This window comes from Dipodomys merriami, unplaced genomic scaffold (genome assembly GCF_024711535.1).
Source record: "Dipodomys merriami isolate MVZ:Mamm:240054 unplaced genomic scaffold, mDipMer1.0.p SCAF_1, whole genome shotgun sequence".
In the NCBI taxonomy this organism is placed as follows: Eukaryota; Metazoa; Chordata; class Mammalia; order Rodentia; family Heteromyidae; genus Dipodomys; species Dipodomys merriami.
Window position 1 is genome coordinate 90,846,667 of NW_027202270.1, and position 22,798 is coordinate 90,869,464.

Below are 22,798 nucleotides of genomic sequence, written 5' to 3' on the forward strand. Positions count from 1 at the left end.
GGTGAGGGCACGTGGTTGAGAAGGGCTGGAAAGGAAGTGAGTAGACATCCTAAGCATTGCTTTCCAAGAGGTGGGGTTTGGTATTTTGCAGGGAAGAACACATTTATTCTTGGTGGATTAACCAGGGATTTAGGAGCCAGAGTTGGGGAGTGGGGCACACCTCCTTGGGGGCAGAGGAGCAGATGAGAGATGCCAGCTGTTCGTCCCCCAACCTGCCTTAAAAGGCTGCCTTTGAGACTGAGGAAGTGGTCAAGACACAGCCAGTGGGAAAAATCTTCCTAATTTGCATTACCCTGCTGTGTGAGCTGGCCACAGACCCTCAGCTTTCTCACATCTCTTCCTATAGCAGGGTTGTGACCCACAATTGTGAACCATGACTGATTGTGCTCAATCTGGGGCTCAGTGGCAGCCTGGACTCTGCTGTAGGGGCAGAAGGCAACCACAGGAACAGACCCTGGCTTCTGGCAACAAAGTGACCCTCAAAGTGCCCCTAAGGAGCCAGGATGGTCAGATTGGAAGGGCAGAATAATTAGGCTTTGTGTCCTCTTTCTTTAGAAACTTCTGCCCCAGACAAGGTTCTCAGGCTGTAGGCCCACACTTCCTCCAAAACCAGCCCGAAGGGCGGGATCAGCTCAGTTGCTGAGTCAGCTCCACTGGAGGAGAGCAGCCCTTTTCCTTTACCGCCTTCCCTTCCTGCCTCAGCCCAGCCCGCTGGGCTCCAGCCCAGGTCCCTCCACAGCCCACTTCCAAGAGCCCTGGCCCCACCCATGCCAGGCATCCACACAGCTGCCCTTCAAGGGGGTTAGTGTGATTGCTTTGGCAGAAGGGGTTACCCCCACCATCCTACCAGCCAAGAACCCTGACCCTGGCACCTACCCTGCCAACAGCTGTTTGGCAGGGCCTATGTGTTCTAGTGTAGTTGGACAGTGTCTCCCCCAAACACCTCCAGCAGAGGGGATGGGTACTGACAAGATAACTCAAGGAAGTCAAGGGCATCTGGGGGTGGTAGGACCCAATTGTGGCAAGAAACTCCAAAGATGAGCTCATGGCCCCTTTGTGTTTTTTGTGGTCCACATCTGGAGACAATTACAGATGTTATCCAGTGGGAGTTCTGCAAAACACAGCTGGAGCCAGTGAAGAGCCCGGGGAGAGGGGCTGCCAGAGGGAAGGAGAGGGGGAGCCTAAGGCTCCTGTGGCTGGAGTGCGGTTTCCCCATCACGAGGAAATTATTTGGCCATGATTCTGGAATCACAAGATGCTCTCTGAAGCCAAGGGGGAGAGATGGGAGGGGAGGACTAGAGACAAAGGGAGAAGAGGTAAAAGCCTGACTTCACACTCAGAACTGTGGGGGCTACAGGGGATCCTGTGCCTCTGACAGGCTGGGGGCTGCCTGTTCCATCCCAGAGAAGCTGCCCTGTGACCCTGGGAGGGGTCTCAGTGATCACAAGGCCCCACTTGCAAGAACTCTGGGATCAGGCCGAGGTGACAGGAGGCAGAGGGCCGTGTGGCTCCTGAAGATCTGCAAAATGCTTTCTCTGGCCTGGCCTGGTTTGTCCATTGGGCCTGACCCAATTCCTTGGTTCCAAGTTCCTTTATTCGAAAGCAGTGCTTGTGAGTCTCAGCGGCCAGGAGAAAGCCAACGGGAATCTTCAAGGCGATTTCCTGGGCAGAGCCCAGGAAAATAGGTCTGAGAAATTGCTGGACTGAGAACAAGGGTCAAGGAGGAGCAGTGCTCTGCTCACCAGTGCACCCCACACATTTGGAGGGGGCCAAGCACTTCCCTCTCATCATCTCCCCTTCTCCAAGGTTCCTGCCACCAGCTGGGCCTAAGTGTCAGGGTTGCCAGCCAGGCATTGGGTCAGTGGGCTGGGAAGGGAAGATGGAAGAGGAGTCTTGCTCATTGGAGGGGAACACCCTCAGCCACAGAAGATCTGGGTAACCCCCCTGCAAATTTCCCCCAGGACTCTTCTCCCTGCCGTCTGACAGACTTCCCAGTCCTCTCTATCCCTGTGTGTCTTCCCTTCCCAGGAAAGGAACTAGCGCCTGCTGAGGTCCTCACAGTCCACAGCCAAGCAGGCAATAACATGGCCCCCATTTCATCCAGGAAGGAAGGGAGACCTAAAATAAAAAAGACAAATGACCTGCTTAGGACCACAGCTGAAAATCCTGACATGACTGATTTTCTGACAAGATCTCATTTTTTCTCTCTCTCTAGGTAGGGCTTGAACTCAAGACCTGGCTGCTGTCCCTTAGCTTTTTGCTCAAGACTGGCACTCTACTACTTGAGCCACACCTCTACTTCTGGCTTTTGGGGGTTAATTGGAGAGAAGAGCCTCACCAACTTGAGTGCTCTGGCTGGTTTTGCATTGAGATCCTCAGATCTCAGCCTCCTTCATAAATAGGGTTTGATAAGGTGGGTGAGGTATCTCATAGTGTGGCTCCTGTGTCGCTGAGTGGACACATGCTAGTGTGTGCTGAGGATGTATCAGCACAGGCAGCCTGCTGGTCGCGTCATACAGCACTATAGTACAGGGACAGGAGGGCAACAGGGAGCAGAGAGAAAGGGTCTTCCTCAGGAAGGCACCTTGAAGTTCTTCACTTCCCTTTTTTGGGGGAAGAAAAACAGGCATTCTGAAAGGAAGAAGAGGTAGAGTCCCAGCCTTGAGTGAAAAAAACTAAGGGATAGCACCCAGGCCCTGAATTTAAGCTCCAATACTGATACCAAAAGGCCAGAGAGAGAAGGCACCAAAGGGACGGTGGACTGTGACAGCAGCTAGGGAAAGGGAAAAGGGGTAGTGAGCAGCTATGCTCAGAAGCCTACGGGGAGGCAGATGCTCTCTGGGTTGGTACCAAGCTCCTAAGGTCCCCAAGGAACTCTAGCCAGGGTCTCCTGCGGCCCTTGTATCCCCTTCTGACCACACCAAATCTCAGTTCACATCCTTGAAGAGACCAGTATTATACATCTACCCTACCCCTGGGGGTTTCTTTATTCTCTCTCTCTCTCTCTCTCTCTCTCTCTCTCTCTCTCTCTCTCTCTCTCTCTCTCTCTCTCTCTCTCTCTCTCTCTCTCTCTCTTCCCTCTTTCTCTCTCCCTTTCTCTGCCTGTCCTGGGGCTTGAATTCAGGGCCTGGGCACTGTCCCTGAACTTCTTTTTCTCAAGGCTAGCAGTCTACTACTTGAGCCACAGTGCCACTTCCAGCCTTTTCTGTTTATGTGGTACTGAGGAATGGAACCCAGGGCTTCATGCATGCTAGGCAAGCACTCTACCACTAAGCACATTCCCAGCCCACCCCTGGGGTTTCTACCCTTGTCCTTCAGTGTTGGGGGACTGGGGAACCCTAGAAAAGCCCATGAGGGGCTAGGCAGCCAGGGCCTGGAAGGGAGGCTAGCCTGACTGGCCTAAAGCCACCTTCCAAGTGAGCTCACACACATACTTTCCACCCTGGCCCAGCGCCGAGGCTCAGCTCCTTCCAGGCCAGCCTTCCCAGCCAGGCCCAGCCTCCCTCTCCTGTCCTTTTCTGCCATCAGTCCTGGCCCAGGGTTTCCACAGCAGTATCCTCTAACCAGGGCTGCCATCCTACCCCCAGGGAGCAGCTTTCTCTGCCTCCATGATGAGCCCAGCTTTTTTTTTTTTTTTTTTTTTTTGTCGGTTGTGGGGCTTAAACTCTTGGCTTGGGCACTGTCCCTATGTTCTTCAACTCAAGGTGAGCACTCTACCGCTTGAGCCACAGCACCACTTCCGGTTTTCTAGTGGTTTATTGGAAAGAAGAGTCTCAGGGACTTTCCTGGCCGGGCTGGCTTCAAACCCTGATCCTCAGATCTCAGTCTCTTGAGTAGGTAGGATTACGGGCTTGAGCCACCAGCTCCTGGGCAAGCCTGGCATTTCTTGAAGCCCCTTATTCCCTGCTCCCAAAGACCCACATCAGAGTACAAAAGAGCAGCAGAGCCAGGCTCAGGGTGCTGGTGGCTCACGCCTGTAATCCTAGCTACTCAGGAGCCTGAGATTTGAGGATCATGGTTCAAAGCTGGCCAGGGTAGGAATGTCCATGAGACTTTTATCTACACACACACACACACACACACACAAGGTAGAACTAGAGCTGTGGCTCAAGAACACTAGACTTGAGCACAAAAGCTCAGGGATAGTACCCAGGCCCAGAGTTTAAGCCCCAGGACCAGAAGGAAAAAAAAAGGCAGAACAGACCTAGTGAATAGACGGAAGGACTTCCTTCAAAAAAGTGCCTGAAGTAGCTCATTGAGTCAGAGAGCAGGCCGGGTCTGGGAGCTGCCTCACTATAGCTCACATCCTGAATACTCAGTTGACTTCCCACTTTGCACTTCCTTGACTTGGGCAGCATGGGGGTCTACATGAGGCAAGGCTGGATTTCCCATGTAGGAGCTCCAGCGGGTGCCTCAGAAGGCCTACCAGGAAGCAGGAGCCAGGCACCAGTGGCTCAAGTCTGTAATCCTAACTCAGGAAGTAAGATCTGAAGATCATAGCTCAAAGCCAGGAAAGTCCATTATACTGTGTGTGCATGTGTGTGTGTGTGTGTGTGTGCACACGTGCATGCACCAGTGCTAAGGCTTGAACTCAGGGCCTGGGCTCTATCCCTTAGTTGGTTGGGTTTTTTTTTTTTTAGTTGTTGTTTGTTCAAGGCTGGTGCTCAACCACTTGCGCCACATCTCCACTTCTGACTTTTTGGTAGTTCATTGGAGATAAGAGGTTTAACAAATTTTGATGACTATAATAATGAGTTAGTATGCTCAGACATGGCAGACAATTCTTCATATGTTAAATTTTCAAATTAGGGATGCTGAGAGTGGAGCCCACAGCTGTGGCCCTCCTTCTGATTTATTTATTTGTTTTGTATGTGTATAGGTACTAGGGCTTGAATTCAAGGCCTTGAGTTCTTACTTGGCTTTTTCTTTTTTCTCCCCCTTTCCCTCCTCCTCCTCCTCCTCCTCCTCTTCCTCCTCCTCCTCCTCCTTCTTCTTCTTCCCAGTTCAGGGGCTTGAACTCAGGGCCTGGGCACTGTCCCTGACCTTCTTTTGCTCAAGGCTAGCACTCTACCACTTGAGCCACAGCTGCTTCTGGCTTTTTCTGTTTATGTGGTGCTGAGGAATGGAACCCAGGGCTTCATGCAAGCTAAGCAAGCACTCTACCACTGAGCCATATCCCCAGCCCCCACTCACTTAGCTTTTTCACTCAAGACTAGTGCTTTACCACATGAGCCACACTTCCCACTTCCAGTGTTTTGCTGTTTAACTGGAGATAAGAATTTCACAGACTAATTTTGCCTGGGCTGGCTTTGAACCTCCCTCCTTGGGTCTTAGACTCCTGAGTAGCTAGGGTTACAGACATGAGCCCTGCTCTTGCCCTCCTTTACCAGACATTGATGGTAGAATACTGCTAAGAATTTCCTATGCTGCATAATACCAAACCAACCTGGGCCATGGCAAACATCTTCTATCCTCATTTTTCTTACATATAGGTAACATGGTTCTAGGCATACAACAGGCACTTAAGTTGGTTGAATTGAATTGCCAGTGACCGTTGTGATATATACAGGGGATAGTTGTGATTTTATTGTGATTAGTATTATAAACAAATGTAAACTTATGGGGCTGGGAAGGTGGCTTAGTGGTAGAACTCTTGCCTTGCATGCATGAGGCCCTGGGTTCGATTCCTCAGCATCACATAAGCAAAAAGAAAAAAGCCGGAGGTGGCGCTGTGGCTCAAGTGGTAGAGTGCTAGCCTTGAGCTGAAGAGCTGAGGGACAGCGCCCAGGCCCAGAGTTCAGGCCCCACGACCGGACCCCCCCCAAAAAACCAACCTTATATTTGTATATACATGGTGATTAGATGACTAAAGAATCATTACCATATTTTGTGAACTTCATTTTATATTTTACTTCAATCATTTATTTATTTTTGGTGGTGGTACTAGGGTTTGAAGTCAGGTCCTCATGCTTACTAGGCTGGTGATTTACCACTTGAGCCATGCCTCCAGCACTGTCTTTTGCTGGTTACTTTTATTTGGGGGGGGGGGGTCTAGTCATGGGGCCTCAACTCTGGGCCTGGGCGCTCTACCACTAGAGCCACAGTGCCACTTCTGGCTTTTTTCTTTATGTGGTGCTGAGGAATTGAACCCAGGGCCTACAGGCATGCAAGGCAAGCGCTCTACCACTGAGCCACCTTCCCAGCCCCTGCTGGTTACTTTAGAGATAGAGTCTAGTGAACTTTCCTGCCCAAACATGTGATCCTCCAAGTCACAACTTCAGTCTTCCAAAATTGTTTGGTGGTTGTTTTGTTTTGTAATAGTATTTTCTATGCCACTTTTGACCTGGAAACTGGAGAGTCTATTGTCTCAGGCTCCCAAATGATGGGTTACAGGCATGTACCACCAAGACTGAGGCTTTCTAAAAATGCTAGGGAAGTCAAGCATAATGGCTCACACTTGTAATCCTAGCTACCCAGGAGGTAAGGTATGAGGATCATGAATTCAATGCTAATCATAGCGCTTAATGAGAACCTAGCTCAGAAACAATAGCTTAAGTACTGGGCCCTTGGGCTCAATCCCCAGTACCAGAGAGTTTGTGTTTTTGTGGGTTGGTTTTTTGTTTTTTTTTTTTCTGGTCCTGCGGCCTGAACTCTGGGCCTGGGTGCTGTCCCTCAGCTTTTGGCTCAACCTTAGCACTCTACCACCTGAGCCACAGTACCACTTCCTGCTTTTTCTGCTTATGTGGTGCTGAGGAATCAAATGGGGCCTCATGCATGCAAGGTAAGCACTCTACCACTGAGCCATCTTCCCAGCCCCTGTGTTTGTTTGTTTTAATTAAAATATAAATATGAACCGGGCACCAGGGGCTCATGCCTATAATCATAGCTACTCAGGAAGCTGAGATCTGAGGATCATCGTTCAAAGCCAGCCTGGGCAGGAAAGTCCATGAGACTCATCTCCAATAAACTACTCAGAAAAGGCCAGAACTGGTGCTGTGGCTCAAGTGGTAGAGCACAAGCCTTGAGCACATAGAGGCTCAGGGACAGTGAACAGGACCAGCAAAAAAGAAAGAAAGAAAGAAGGAAGGAAGGAAGGAAGGAAGGAAAAAATTTTAAGTGTGTATGTGTGTATATGTGGTGTGTGTATGTGGTGTGTGTGTGCCAAGGTGAAGTAGTTCATACATCAAAACCTCTTCTTTGTTACTATAGGGCCTACCTGCCACTCCCCACAATGCTACCTAGCCTGCCCTTAATCTGGGAGTGCTATTAGGTAGTGTCACCCCAACTCTTTGGGAAGTGCTAACCTCCCTGCTCCCTACCCCACTGCAGCCTTTCTGCAACTCTCTACTTCCCACCCTACTGCTGCCCTTTTGTGGCCCATCCAGTACTCTGACCTGGAGAGTATAGCAAGGAAGGCTAGATCATCCCCACACTTCTAAACTCAAAGCCAGATGTCGCCACGTGCTTCCCCATTCCTAACCCATCCCTCTCAAAACTGCACGTGAGCTCTACATGGAGAAAAGCAGTGGGGTGGGGGTGTGGGGAGACCTAGAGAAACACCCATCCCACTCTGGCTCTCCCGCCCCAGCAGTCCCCTGGGCAGTTTGCTAGGTGGTGGCACCCCCTTGTGCTGCGCATTGGAACTGCAGATTGGACTCAGGATAGTGAAGAGGGGAAAAGGAGAAGCCAGAGCCATCCAGGCCAAGGATGCCACCAGCCCTCCCTTCCCTCTTCCCCCTTCCCCGATTTCCACTCTGGACACCTGTACTTAAAGGGGTGGGACTCTGGACTAGACAGGCAGACTAGCTGTTCTTAGCCTTCCAGCTGCAGAGAGGGAAACGTCAGAGTTTCCGTCCCAGTGAGGAGGTTGCTCTGCAGCCCTTCCTGACTCCTGGGAGGAGAGGCAGTAGAGGGGCTTCTTGATGGAGGGGCTGCCGGAGGGAAGGGCTGAGACTTCACGGTACCCTCAGAGCCCCCACGAATTGTCCACACTGTCTTCCTGTGGACGCCTCCAGGCATTGATCAGGGGAGGATACCAGCCTCTGACCCCAGGCAGGGTCAGGAGTCCTAGCGAGGTTGTTCCTGCACTGCAGAGTATCTTGGAGTTCTCTCTGTACAAGGCCTGCTGTCCTCTTTATTAGTTCAGCGTGACTTTTTCACTGGCGCTCTACCACTTCAGCCACATCTCCAGTTGTAGCTTTTTGGTGGTTAATTGGAGAAAAGAGACTTTTCTGCCCCAGCTGGCTTCAAACTTCGATCCTCAGATCCCAGCCTCGTGAATAGCTAGTATTTCAAGTATAAACCAGTGCACCACAGTTTTTTGGTTTTTTTTTTTTTAAACTGGGGTTTGAACTCCAGGCTTTACACTTACTTGGTTAGCACTCTACCACTTGAACCATGCTTCTGGCCCTGAGTTTTGCTGGGGTTTTTGGAGATGGAGTCTCGTAGACTTTTCTACACTTTTCTTGACTAACTTTCAATGGTCACCCTCAAGATCTCAGCCTTCTGAGCATCTAGGAATGACAGGTGTGAGTTTCTAACATCCAGCATGCACCCATCATCTTATCTTCCTCTCCACCCCATGACAAGAATTCCTTAGTCCCAGTTTCACAATTATGAACATCCTTTAAAAAATTCCTGTTGCTATCTTGTACGAAGTACTATATTATTGCATTTTTTGTGCTACAGTTTTTCATTTTAAATGTATGGTTGTGCTAGTGCTGCAGTTTAAACTCAGGGCCTTGTACTCTCACCTTTTTTTTTTTTTTCTGTCAGTCATGGGGCCTGAACTTTGGGCCTGGGCACTGTCCCTCAGCTCTTTAGCTCAAGGCTAGCACTCAACTTCTTGAACCACAGTGCCACTTCTGGCCTTTTCTGCCTTTTTTTATTTTTTTTTCTGTCAGTCATGGGGCCTGAACTCTGAGCCTGGACACTGCCCCTCAGCTCTTCAGGTCAAGGCTAGCGCTATTCCACTTGAGCCACAGTGCCACATCCAGCTTTTTCTGCTTATGTGGTGCTGAGGAATTGAACCTGGGGCCTCATGCATGCAAGGCAAGCACTCTACCACTGAGCCATCTTCCCAGCCCCTCACTTAGCTTTTTCAATCAAGGCTGGTGCTTTAACCACTTTAGCCCATACTTGTACTTCCAGCTTTTTGGTTATTAATTGGAGATGAGTCTCAGGGACTTTCTTTCCCTGGGCTGGCTTCAAATTTCAATTCCCCATCCTCCATCTGAGTAGTTCTCAGTTTTGTGATAGAGGTTCCAAAACATGGGCATATTGAGGTCATTACCCTGGGAAAGGTATCCATACACCATGTAAGAAACTAACTTGTATCTCATTTTCTTTCCAAGCATGGATTCACTCTTCATAAACATATGGTAGGATCTTCAATTCTGCCTCCCCTTCAAACAGAGAGGTTTCCCATGGAAAAACTCTCTCCTGGATTCTACATAATTTCCAGATGTGCCCCACCCCTGTTTTTTCCTTTTTCCCAGCCAAAGTTTCTCTCCCCCTCTCTCTTCACTCATCCCCAGGGTGTACAAGGTGTGTGTGTGTGTGTGTGTGTGTGTGTGTGTGTGTGTGTGTGTGTGTGTGTGTGTGTGTGTGTGTGTGTGTGTGTGTGTGTGTGTGTGTGTGTGATAGAATCTTCATTATGTAGCCCAGGCTAGCTCCAACTCATGATCCTCCAGCCTTAGCCTCCCAAGTGCTGGGATTACAGGCATGTACTACCATCTCTGCCTTCTTTTCAACCCAACCTGTGTATCTGCATCACATTTGTCAAAACTACTTCCTAAAAGGCCTTCCTGACTCTGTCTTCTCACTGCAGGGACTTTTTCTCACCCCTAACTTCTCTGGCTTTATTTTAGCATCTAGTATAATATGACTCACCTCCAGCTCCAGTCAGGCCTCCTGACCACTACTGCATGGTTAAAACCTTAACCACAGTTAAATGGGAGACCTTGAGCCAGGGTCATCAGGGCAAGTTAGCCTCAAATTCCCAGCACAAACAAATGGAGATAATAAAACGTTGTTTCTTTCTTTCCTTTTGTCGGTTGTGGGGCTTGAACTCTGGGCCTGGTCGTTGTCCCCCAACTCTTCAGCTCAAGGTGAGCATTCTACCACTTGAGAGCCACAGTGCCCTTCTGGTTTTCTGGTGGTTTATTGGAAATAAGAGTCTCACGTCCTTTCCTGCCCAGGCTGGCTTTGAACTGTGATCCTCAGATCTCAGCCTCCTGAGTAGCTAGGATTACAGGCGTGAGCCACCAGCACCTGGCACTGTTTATTTCTTTAAAAAAATTTTTTTTGGGGGGTCTGGTCGTGGGGCCTGAACTCTGGGTCTGGGCGCTGTCCCTCAGCTCTTCAGCTCAAGGCTAGTGCTCTACCACTTGAGCCACAGTGCCACTTCTGGCTCTTTTTTTCTTTTTGCTTATGTGGTGCTGAGGAATCGAACCCAGGGCCTCATGCATGCAAGGCAAGCACTCTACCACTGAGCCACCTTCCCAGCCCCCTATTTCTTTAAATTTTTAACACTTGGGGTAATTTATCATTCAGCAACCAATGCAGATTTAGATATCAGAGAGAGAACTTCTATGAAAAATATCTAAAATGTAGGTTACTTTGCAATTAGGCAATGGGCAGAAACTTAAGGGACTGAGGTGTCAGTAAGATTTACATGCCTTAAAGCAACTATGAATGTCACCACAATGGCCTATAAGAGGCAATGAGTAAAGGCTTGAAGAAAAGTGAGGAAGTATTTTTGTTTGCTTATTTTTGGAAAGGGGAGAATTTGAACCCAAGGCCTGCCTGCTCATGGCTGGCACTCAATCACTTGAGCCCTATTCCTCCACTTCTGGCTGTTTTTTTTTTGTTTGTTTGTTTTTGCTACTCAACTGGAGATAGAAGTTTCTCAGATTTGTCTGCCTCAGCTTGTCCAAACTGGGATCTTCAGATCTCAGCTTCCTGAGTAGCTAGGACTTCAGGTATGAGGCATGGCACCAAATGAGGAGATGTTTTTGAAACTGAAAGCAAGAGGATCCTTAATATCTAGCAAGTTTAGCATCATGAATCAGCCTGTAATGATATGGAACATAAAAAAAATGTAGCTAATGAGGGCTAGGAATGTGGGTTAGTAATAAGAGTGCTTGCCTAGCATGCATGAAGCCCTGGGTTCCATTCCTCAGTACCACATAAACGTAAAAAGCCAGAAGTGGCTGTGGCTCAAGTGGTAGAGTGCTAGCCTTGAGCAAAAGAAGCTCCGGGACAGTGTCCAATCCCTGAGTTCAAGCCCGAGGCAGGACTGACAAGAAAAGGAAAGAAAAATGAAACAAAAAACAAAAAAGAAGGGCTGGGAAGGTGGCTCAGTGGCAGAGTGCTTGCCTTGCATGAATAAGGCCCTGGGTTCAATTCCTCAGCACCATGTAAACAGAAAAGGCTGGAAGTGGCGCTGTGGCTCAAGTGGTAGAGCTGAAGAGCTGAGGGACAGCACCTAGACCCAGACTTCAAGCCCCACGATGTACTAAAAAAAATTTTTTTTTTAAAGAAATATACTAAGCCGGGCGCTGGTGGCTCACGCCTGTAATCCTAGCTACTCAGGAGGCTGAGATCAGAGGATCGCAGTTCAAAGCCAGCCCGGGCAGGAGAGACCGTGAGACTCCTATCTCCAATAAACCACCAGAAAACTGGAAGTGGCGCTGTAGCTCAAGTGGTAGAGCACTCACCTTGAGCTGAAGAGCTGAGGGACAGTGCTCAGGCCCAGAGTTCAAGACCCACGACCAAAAAAAAAAAAAAAAAAAAAAAGAAATATACTAGCTGGGCACTGGTGGCTTATGCCTTTAATCTTAGCTACTCAGGAGGCTGAGATCTGAGGATCATGGTTCAAAGCCAGCCCAGGCAGAAAAGTCCATGAGACCCTTATCTCCAATAAACCACCAGAAAACTGTAAGTGGCGCTGTGGCTCAAATGGTAGAGTGCTCGCCTTGAGCTGAAAAGCTGAGGGACAGAGCCCAGGCCCAGAGTTCAAGCCCCATGACTGACTGAAAAAAAGAAAATGTAGTGATGAATAGGAACTCTATCAAGATTTTTAAGCCAGAGTACTGAAGGTGACACCTGGTTTCTTTCCTTTTTTTCCCTCCGTAAGAAGAGTGAGATAGTTGAAAGAAAATGTTACTTAAAAAGAAGCCAGGGGGCTGGGAAGGTGGCTCAGTGGTAGAGCGCTTGCCTTGCATGCATGAGGCCCTGGGTTCCATTCCTCAGCACCACATAAGCAAAAAGAAAAAAGCCGGAAGTAGCGCTGTGGCTCAAGTGGTAGAGCGCTTGCCTTGAGCTGAAGAGCTGAGGGACAGCGCCCAGACCCAGAGTTCAGGCCCCAGGACCGGACCCAAAAAAAAAAAAGAAGAAGAAGAAGAAGCCAGGAGCCGGGTGTCGGTGGTTTACACCTATAATCCTAGCTACTCAGGAGGCTGAGATCTGAGGATCATCGTTCAAAGCCAGCCAGGGTAGGAAAGACTGTGAGACTCTAAGCTCCAATTAACCACCAGAAAACCTTAGGTGGTGCTGTGGCTCAAGTGGTAGAATGCTTGCCTTGAGCTGAAGAGCTCAGGGAAAGCTCCCAGGCCCAGAATTCAAGCCCCAAGACAAAAAATAAAGATATGCTAAAGCTTAAAACATCAAATCCAGCTACTCTAGCGAAGCATCAGTGGCTCATGCCTATAATCCTAGCTACTCAGGAGACTGAAATCTGAGGATTTTGGTTCAAAAGCCAGCCTAGGCAGGAAAGTCCATAAGATTCTTATCCAAGGGGCTGGGAAGGTGGCTCAGTGGTAGAGCGCTTGCCTTGCATGCATGAGGCCCTGGGTTCGATTCCTCGGCACCACATAAGCAAAAAGAAAAAAGCCGGAAGTGGCGCTGTGACTCAAGTGGTAGAGCGCTAGCCTTGAGCTGAAGAGCTGAGGGACAGTGCCCAGGCCCAGAGTTCAGGTCCCACGACCGGAAAAAAAATAAAAATAAAAATATAAAGATTCTTATCCAATAAACTACTCAGGGGCTGGGAAGGTGGCTCAGTAGTAGAGCACTTGCCTTGCATGCCTGAGGCCCTGGGTTTGATTCCTCAGTACCACATAAGCAAAAAGAAAAAAGCCAGAAGTGGCGCTGTGGCTCAAGTGGTAGAGCGCTAGCCTTGAGCTGAAGAGCTGAGGGACAGCGCCCAGGCCCAGAGTTCAGGCCCCATGACAGACCCAAAAAAAAACAAAAAAACAAACCAAAACTACTCAGAAAACGACGCCAAAAATGGCATTGTGGTTCAAGTGGTAGAGTACTAGTCTTGAGCAAAAAAAGCTCAGGGACAGTGCCCAGGCCCTGAGTTCAAGCCCCACAACCAGGGGGAAACAATCCAGCTACTCTCAGGGAACATAGTATAAGATAAAGTCAAAGTTGACTATTCATCTTACAATCTCTCAAGTATTTAAGGTAATGGTCAGGAAACCATTTGGATAGTTGAGTGTTGTGTACTCATATGTAATCCCAGCTATTTAGGAGGCTGATATAGAAAGATTGCAAATTCAAGGCCAGCTTGGGACACTGTAGTGAGTTCAAGGTCAGACTGGGCAACTTAGAGAGACCCTGTCTCAAAAGAAAAAAGAAAAGAGTCAGAGTTGGGTGCTGGTGGCTCATGCCTGTAATCCTAGCTACTCAGGAGAGTAAGATCTAAGAATTGCAGTTCGAAGCCAGCCAGAGCAGGAAAGTCCATGAGACTTTTATCTCCAATAAACTACTCAGAAAAAGCCAGAAGTGGAGCAGTAGTTCAAGTGTTAAAGTGATAGCCTTGAGCAAAAGAAACTCAGGAACAGCACCTCAGGACTAGCAAGAAAAAGAGAGAGAGAGAGAGAGAGAGAGAGAGAGAGAGAGAGAGAGAGAGAGAGAGAGGGAGAGAGAGAGAGAGAGAGAGAGAGAGAGAGAGAGAGAGAGAGAGAGAGAGAGAGAGAGAGAGAGAGAGAATAAAAAAAGTCATTTCTAGATACTCAGGAGGCTAAGATCTAAGGATCTCAATTCTAAACCATCCAGACAGACAAATCTATGAGGAGGAGTTGGTCATGGGGCTTGAACTCTAGGCTGGAGCGCTATCCCTCAGCTCTTCAGCTCAAGGCTAGCACTCTACCATGTGAGCCACAGCACCACTTCCTGTGAGATTCTGATATCCAATTAACCAACAAAAACTCAGATCTAGAGGTATGGCTCAAATGGTTAGAGGACCACTTGAAAAAGCTGAGCAAGAGCTCAAGGCTAAGTTCAAGACCAACCAAGTACAGGCATAAAAAGAAAAAGAAGCCAGGCAATGGGAGCCCACACCTGTAACCCTAGCTACAACGTGGCTGAGATCCGAGGATCATGGTTCAAAGCCAGCCCAAGAAGTCCCTAAAACTATTATCTCCAATAAACTAGTTAGTCTGCTCCTGACACAGTGAGAGGAAACCAGTGGCTGAAGCACCAACAGCTGATGCTTATAATCCTAACTACTCAGGAGGCTGAAGTCTGGAGAATCACTGCTTGAAGCCAGCCTGGGTGCTGTCCTTAAGCTTTTCTTAAGCTACAGTTCCACTAGTGGTTTCTTGGTGATTAGTTGGAGATAAGAGTTTCAAAGACTTTCCTGCCTAGGCTGCCTTTAAACTATAGTCCTCTAATCTCAGCCTCTTAACAGCTAAGGTTACAAGCAAGAGCCACCACACCCAATTTAGAGACAGGTTCTGCTTTTGTTGCTCAGACTGGTTTCCTGGGCCTTTCTGCTAATGCTGGTACTAGAGATGAGTACCACCATGCCTAGCAGGTTAGTTTTCATGCAACTGCACCATGATGACATGTATATGTATTTAAATTCAACTGAAATTTTGAATTCCACTTTACACAAACAACAGCTAGTTTCCTTTTTGAAATGTGTTTTTTTATTCTTGTTTTGCCTTCATTTTTGTTTTGCCAGTCCTGGGGCTTAAACTCAGGGTTTAGAGCCAGGCAAGGGTGGCTCACGACAATAATCCTAGCTACTCAAGAGGCTGAGATCTAAGGATCAAGGTTTAAAGCCAGCCTTTGCTGGAAAGTCCTCCAGACTCTAATCTTCAATAATCCACTCAGAAAACCAGAAGTGGTACCGTGGCTCAAGTGGTAGAGTGCTAGCCTTGAGCTTAAGAGCTGAGGGATAGCACCCAGGCCCAGACTGAAAAAAAACAAAAAAACAAAAACCCCTCAGGGTTTAGGCACCATCCCTAAGCTTCTTTTGCTTAAAGCTAGCACTCTACCACTTGAGCCACAGTGCCACTTCTAGCTTTTTATGTTTATGGGGTACTGAGGAATGGCTTCATGCATGCTAGGCAAGTACTCTACCATCGAGCTACATTCCCAGCCTGAAATTTGTTATTGTTAACCTAAAAGTAGTATTTTGCTTTATCTGTCTATCTATCTATCTATCTATCTATCTATCTATCTATCTATCTATCTATCTATCTAGTCAGTCTTGGGGCCTGAACTTTGGGCCTGAGCATTGTCCCTCAGCTCAAGGCTAATGCTCTATTACTTGAGCCACAGCACCACTTCTGACGTTTTCTGCTTATGTGGTGCTGAAGAATCAAAGCCAGGACCTCATGCATGCAAGGCAAGCACTCTATCACTGAGACACCTTCCCAGCCCTATAATGTATTTTTAAACTAAAAGTATTTTACATTTTTATCATTGTCACTACAGATATCTCAGATCCATTGAATTCATCATTTTAGGTTATCAAAAAAATTTTTGAGGGGGATGTAAGTCCTGGGACTTGAACTTGGGGCCAAGGCATTGTCCCTGGGCTTTTGTGCTTAATGCTAGTGCTCTACTATTTGAGCTACAGCTCCAGGTCTGTCTTTTTGGTAGCTAATTTGAGGCAAGAATCTCTAGGGTTTGTCTTCTCAATCTGGCTTCAAACCTTGAGCCTCAGATCTCATTTTCCTAAGTAGCTAGGAATACAGATATGAGTGGCCAGTGCCCAGCTGTCAAAATATTTTTCACTTTTTTTTATTGTGTTAAAATCTTTATAGACTTTATTGTCTCCTCCCTTTGATTCCAAGTCACATCATCTTAAAACCTGATGAACTCATGATCTACACTAATGGTTTTTCACTTTTTGCATCAAGTATCGGGGCTTTAACTGAGTGCCTTGAGCCCTTCGTTGGCTTTTCACTGGCACTCTACCAGTGATGTCAGGTTTGTTATGTATACCACAAATGTATAGTACTGCTAGTTTTATTATCATTTAGTCCATATTGTGCCATTGGCTTGAATCCAGATACTCTAAGCTTATGATATTGCCTACGTAATGCTTCTGAAAAGAGAATGTTTTCAGAACAATGTGTCTAGTTGTGCCAGCTACTAGGGATGATCATCTCAAGGGCTAGCATCTGGTCAGAAAAACAGTCTATGCCATGCCAGAGAGTTCAACAGAAGAAGAGGAATAGTCCAGCTTGCTCACACCTGTAATCCTAGCTATCAGGAGGCTGAAATCTGAGGATAGCAGTTCGAAGCCAGCCCAGGCAGGAAAGTCCAGGAGACTCAGAAAAAGACAGAAGTGGTACTGTGGCTCAAGTGGAAGAGCACTAGCCTTAAGCATAAAGATGCTCAGTGACAGCACCTATACTCTGAGTTCAAGCCCCAGGACCGGCAAATTTTAAATAAATAAATACATAAAAAGAAGAGGAGGGGCTGGGAAGGTAGCTCAGCGGTAGAGTGCATGCCTTGCAAGCATGAGGCCCTGGGTTCGATTCCTCAGCACCAAATAAACAGAAAAAGCCGGAAGCGGTGCTGTGGCTCCAGTGGTAGAGCGCTAGCCTTGAGCTGAAGAGCTGAGGGACAGCGCCCAGGCCCAGAGTTCAGGCCCCACGACCGGCAAAAAATAAATAAATAAATAAAAATAAAAAGAAGAGGAATAGTCACAAATATGATTAAATTGCTGAAGTGTCAAAAGGGAGATAATGAGATAGCCCATGTATTAGAAACAAAGGAAGGTGGAGGAACAAAGGGAGGAGGTGGTAGTTCCAGAACCTAGAGGTCAGGCTGCCCAGGAGAGCTGGAACTTTGGACGCAGCACGACTCCTACTGGACACAGAGCTGAAGTAGGGGAATAGGGCACATCCTGAGTCCTTCCCTCCCACCAATCTCCTACTAGTGCCTCTCCAGAGCAAAACCTAAAGCAAAGTCACGCCGCAAGGGATTGTGGAGAACGTAGTTCAAAAGATAGAAGGCAGAAGACTAAACCTAAAAACAGACAAATGAATGTCTGACTGACACATTACCTCTTCCCTCTTCACATATTTACAAACGATCTGTTTTAGAATCTATATTAGAACTTATCCAGGTGTTAAATAATTCCTTGCTCTGAAGGTTCTAGAATCAATCATATTTAACAGTAAGGACTGTGATCCAGACAGCTCAAGTCTGGGCTTTTTTCTTTTCTTTCCTTCCTTCCTTCCTTTTTTTTTTTTTTTTTCTTTTCGGTGCTAGTACTGGGGCTTGAACTCAGGGCCTGAGCACTGTCCCTGAGCTTCTTTTGGTTAAGGCTAGCACTCTACCACTTGAGCCACAGAGCCACTTCTGGCTTTTTCTATTTATGTGGTACTAAGGAACAGAACCCACGGCTTTATGCATGCTAGCAAGCACTCTACCACTATACCCCATTCTCAGACCTGTCCATGAGTTTTTTTTTTTTTTTTTGGTGGGTCGTGGGGCTTGAACTCTGGGCCTGGGCGCTGTCCCTCAGCTCTTCAGCTCAAGGCGAGCGCTCTACCACTTGAGCTACAGCGCCACTTCCGGTTTTCTGGTGGTTTATTGGAGATAGGAGTCTCGCGGTCTTTCCTGCCCGGGTTGGCTTTGAACCGCGATCCTCAGATCTCAGCCTCCTGAGTAGCTAGGATTACAGGCGTGAGCCACCAGCGCCCGGCTATGTCCATGAGTTTTTGTGCTCAAGGTTAGAACTCTACAAGTTGAGCCACAGCTCCACTTCTGGCTTTTTTTTTTTTTTTTTTTTATGGCTAATTGGAGATAAGAATCCAATGGAGCCGGGCGCTGGTGGCTCACGGCTGTAATCCTAGCTACTCAGGAGGCTGAGATCTGAGGATCGCGGTTCAAAGCCAGCCCAGGCAGGAGAAACCGTAAGACTCCTATCTCCAATAAACCACCAGAAAACCGGAAGTGGCGCTGTAGCTCAAGTGGTAGAGCACTCGCCTTGAGCTGAAGAGCTGAGGGACAGCGCCGAGGCCCAGAGTTCAAGCCCCACGACCGACAAAAAAAAAAAAAAAGAATCCAATGGACTTACCTTCCCCAGGATGGCTTTGAACTGTAATCCTCAGCTTACTGAATAGCTAAGATTACAGGTGTGAGTCACTGGCACCTGACAAGTCTGGGTTCTTATACATGCTAGTAGTTTGATATTGAGCAATGTAGTTAAAATGTACATGACTCAGTTTCCTCAATTATAAAGTTAGTATTAAAAATAACATCTACTCCCTAGGGGTGTGGTCAGCATTCCACAGTGCCTATGAGTACAGTATAAAAGCCTTGAATAAAAATTTGAAGCTGAACTGTTCACAATAGCCAAGATATAGAAACAACCCAGATGCCCCACTACAGATGAACAGATGCAAAAATTGTGGTACCTATATACAATGGAATATTATGCAGCCATTAGAAAGGACAAAATAATGGCATTTGCAGGGAAATGGATGGGACTAGAAAAAAATAATTTTGAGTGAGGTAAGCCAAGAGCAAAGAGACAAACAGCACATGGTCTCACTGGTATGTGGATATTAAATCCAAAACATAAGGAGATAGGACAAAGTAAACAAGACTTGGGAAACAAAGGACCTCCACTAATCTGGTCATATCATTACTAAATCACCCCATGCTGCTGACCACATATATGGCACATATGTGCACATGTGAGGGAAACTAGGAGGAAGACACAGAAACAGAGGGAAACGGGAAAACATACACAGCAGGACCCATCAGCTGCACTACATTGATCAAAACGAACTAAGCAATTCAATGGCAGTGATGGGAGGGAGGGAATGAGAGGGAAAGAGGCCAACACTAAGCAAAAGGAAAGAAATGTACATGTCACCCGATGTGGAAGAACAGCTATATTGTCAAAGCTCATAGAATTCACAAACTTTATAGACTATGATAAAGACAATTTTCCCCATGAAGGTTAGAATGTGTTTGTGACTTTAACTAAGTATCTCTATCTCACAAGACTATGAAATATTTTTAATTTATGTAATCACTTAAGCACAATAAAAAAAAAGGAGTTAAAACTATAAAAAAAATTTTTTTTGAAGCTGAGCACCAGTGGCTCACACCTGTAACCCTAGCTACTCAGGAGGCTGAGATCTGAGGATCACTGTTTGAAGGCAGCCCAGACAGAAAAGTCCATGAGACTCTTATCTCCAATAACCTACTCAGGAAAAGCTGGAAGTGGCACTGTGGCTCAAGCACTAAAGGGTTAGCTTTGAGCACAAAGAAACTCAGGAACAGTGTCCAGACTCTGAGATCAAGCCCCAGGATTGAAGGGGGGGGGGGGGGGGAGAGGAGAGAGAAAGACAGAGACAGAGAGAGAGAGAGAAAGACCGAGAAACCGAGAGACCAAGAGACCGAGAGAGAGGAGGGGGGAATAGAGGGGGGGGAGAGAGAGGAAAAAGAGAGAAGAGAGCGAGAGAGAGGAGAGCGAGAGAGTGAGAACAAGAGAGAGAGAGAGAGAGAAAAGAAAGTAAATTAAGCCAAACAGGCACCAGTTGCTGATGCCTGTAATCCTAGCTACTCTGGAAGCTGATATCTGAGGGTCATGGTCCAAAGCCAGCCCAGGCAGAAAAATCCATGAGACTCTTTTTTTTTTTTTTTTTTGGGGGGGGGGGTCTGGTCGTGGGGCCTGAACTCTGGGCCTGGGTGCTGTCCCTCAGCTCTTCAGCTCAAGGCTAGTGCTCAAACACTTGAGCCATGGTGCCACTTCCGGCTTTTGTCTTTTTGCTTATGTGATGCTGGGGAATCGAACCAGGGCCTCAGGCATGCAAGCCAAGCGCTCTACCACTGAGCCACCTTCCCAGCCCCTCCATGAGACTCTTATTTCCAATAAACTAACCCCCCAAAAAGCCAGCAGTGGAGCACTGGTTCGAACCAGTGACAGAATGCTAGACTTGAGCAAAAAGAAGCTCAGAGACAGTGTCCAGGACCTGAGTTCAAGCTCCAGGATTGGCAGACATCTAAGAACCATGGTTCAAAGCCAGCCTTGAGGCTCTTATCTCCAATTAAGCATCATAAAAACTCTGGAAGGGTGACTCAAATGATAGAGCTCTAGCCTTGAGCACAAAAGCTCAGAGACAGTGCCCAGGCCTGAGTTCAAGCTCCAGGACACAAACATACACATACACACACACACACACACACACACACACACACACACACACACACACACAAATATTGGTGTGGGCTGGGTGCTGATGGCTCATGCCTGTAATCCTACTCAGGAGGCTGAGATCTGAGTATCATAGTTCAAAGCCAACCTGGGGAGGAAAGTCTGTGAGATTCTTTTTTTTTTTTTTTCTGGTTGTGCACTGTCCTGCAGCTCTTCAGCTCAAGGCTAGCATTCTACCACTTGAGCTACAGTGCCACTTGCAGCTTTTTCTGATTATGTGGTGCTGAGGAATCAAACCCAGGGCCTCATGCATACAAGGCCAGCACTCCACCACTGAACTATCTTCCCAGCCCAGATTCTTTTTTTTTTTTTTGGTCCAGTCGTGGGGCCTGAACTCTGGGCCTGGGCGCTGTTCCTCAGCTCTTCAGCTCAAGGCTAGCACTCTACCACTTGAGCCACAGCGCCACTTCTGGCTTTTTTCTTTTTGCTTATGAGGTGCTGAGGAATCGAACCCAGGTCCTCAGGCATGCAAGGCAAGCGCTCTACCACTGAGCCACCTTCCCAGCCCTAGCTTTTTTCTTTTTGCTTATGTGGTGCTGAGGAATTGAACCCAGGGCCTCAAGCATGCAAGGCAAGTGCTCTACCACTGAGCCACCTTCCCAGCCCCCCAGCCCAAACTCTTATCTCCAACTAACCACTAGGAAACCAGAAGTAGAGCTGTGGCTCAAAGTGGTAGAGCACTAGCCTTGAGAGAACAGTGCCCAGGCCCTGAATTCAAGCCCCAGGACCAATCAAACCAAACCAAACCAAAATGTTGGTGTGGCTCAAGTGATAAAGCACTAACCTTGAATGAAAAGCTAAGGGAGAGTACAAGATCCTGAGTTTAACCCCTAGTATCGACACATATACCAATATTTAAATTAGATATAATTTTTTGTTGTTGGTTGTGGTTGTGGGGCTTGAACTCAGGGCCTGGGTGCTGTCCCTGACCTCTCAGCTCCTGAGTAGCTAGGACAACAGGCGTGAGCCACTAGCCCCTGGCTGATATTATTGTTTTTTTGTTTTTTGTTTTGTCGATCATGGGGCCTGAATTCTGGGCCTGAGCACTGTCCCTCAGCTCTTCAGCTCAAGGCTGAGCCACAGCACAGCACCACTTCCAGCTTTTTCTGCTTATGTGGTGCTGAGGAATAGAACCCAGGGCCTAATGCATGCAAGGCAAGCGCTCTACCACTGACCCACCTTCCCAGCACGATATTATCATTTTTGAAAACAAACTATTTTTTCATATTCCATTATTTCACCATTTACAGGTTGCATAGAACTATAGTAATTTTTTAAATTTATTATTAGAAGTGATATACAACAGGGTTACATTTAGGTAATAAGTACATTTTCTTTTGTACAGTGTCATGTTCCCTCACATGGTAAGTATTTGGGGAATATTTGCATATACCAATGTGCTCTGAGGATGGGACCTAAGTCTAAAGATGAAATTTCATATATACTTACACACTGTAGGTGTATATTACCTGAAGGTAATGCTATACAATATTTTAAATAATTCATGGTATGGAATTTTCCACTTATGGCATCATGTTATTGCTCAAAAACATTTAGGATTGTGGGAACATTTCAGACTTCAATTTTCAGATTGTGGCTGCTTATCCTATACTAGATTTTGAGGAAAATAACTTCTCCAAATGTGCATTTCCCTATCTTATCTACTTCATAGAGTTGTTGCTTGGATTAAATGAGTAAAGAAACACTGGTATTTCTATGTATATAATAAATGCTTGCTTAGTTACAAGCCTGAAATGGGGGGGGGGAACCACTCAAAAAGTATTTGCAATTAGTTGTTTATTAACATTATCTGTGTCACAGGAAATCGGTAATCCCAAGGACCACCAAAATTTAAAATGTCTGCTGTAACTGATGGTGAGTTAGGATTTTCTATGCCTGGCTGTGTGCTTAGCGTTCAACTTGCCTTATTTCCCTAAATGTTCATAACAACCTCAAGTCAGTCACTCCATTTATAATTGAGAGGCACAGAGAGGTTGAATAATTTCTCAAGGGCACACAGCCAGCAAGCGAGGAAAGCATATGTATGTATTTGTTATTTATTGAGTTCATACCACGCCTCAGCAGGAGAAGCTCAGTTCCGACTATGATAAACAGTGTAGGCCGTAGCTTAGCCTACCAGGAAGGGGCGGGGCGGGGGCGGGGGCGGGAAGGATGAACAAACACGTACAGTAATAAATAGTTGCCACACCGGGCGAAGATCGCTTACAGTAAAGGCTCACTACCAAGAGTGAGACCGGATCTCAGACAACTGGGACCACGAAATGGGCCACAGTTATGGAACGAGCCCATGTACGT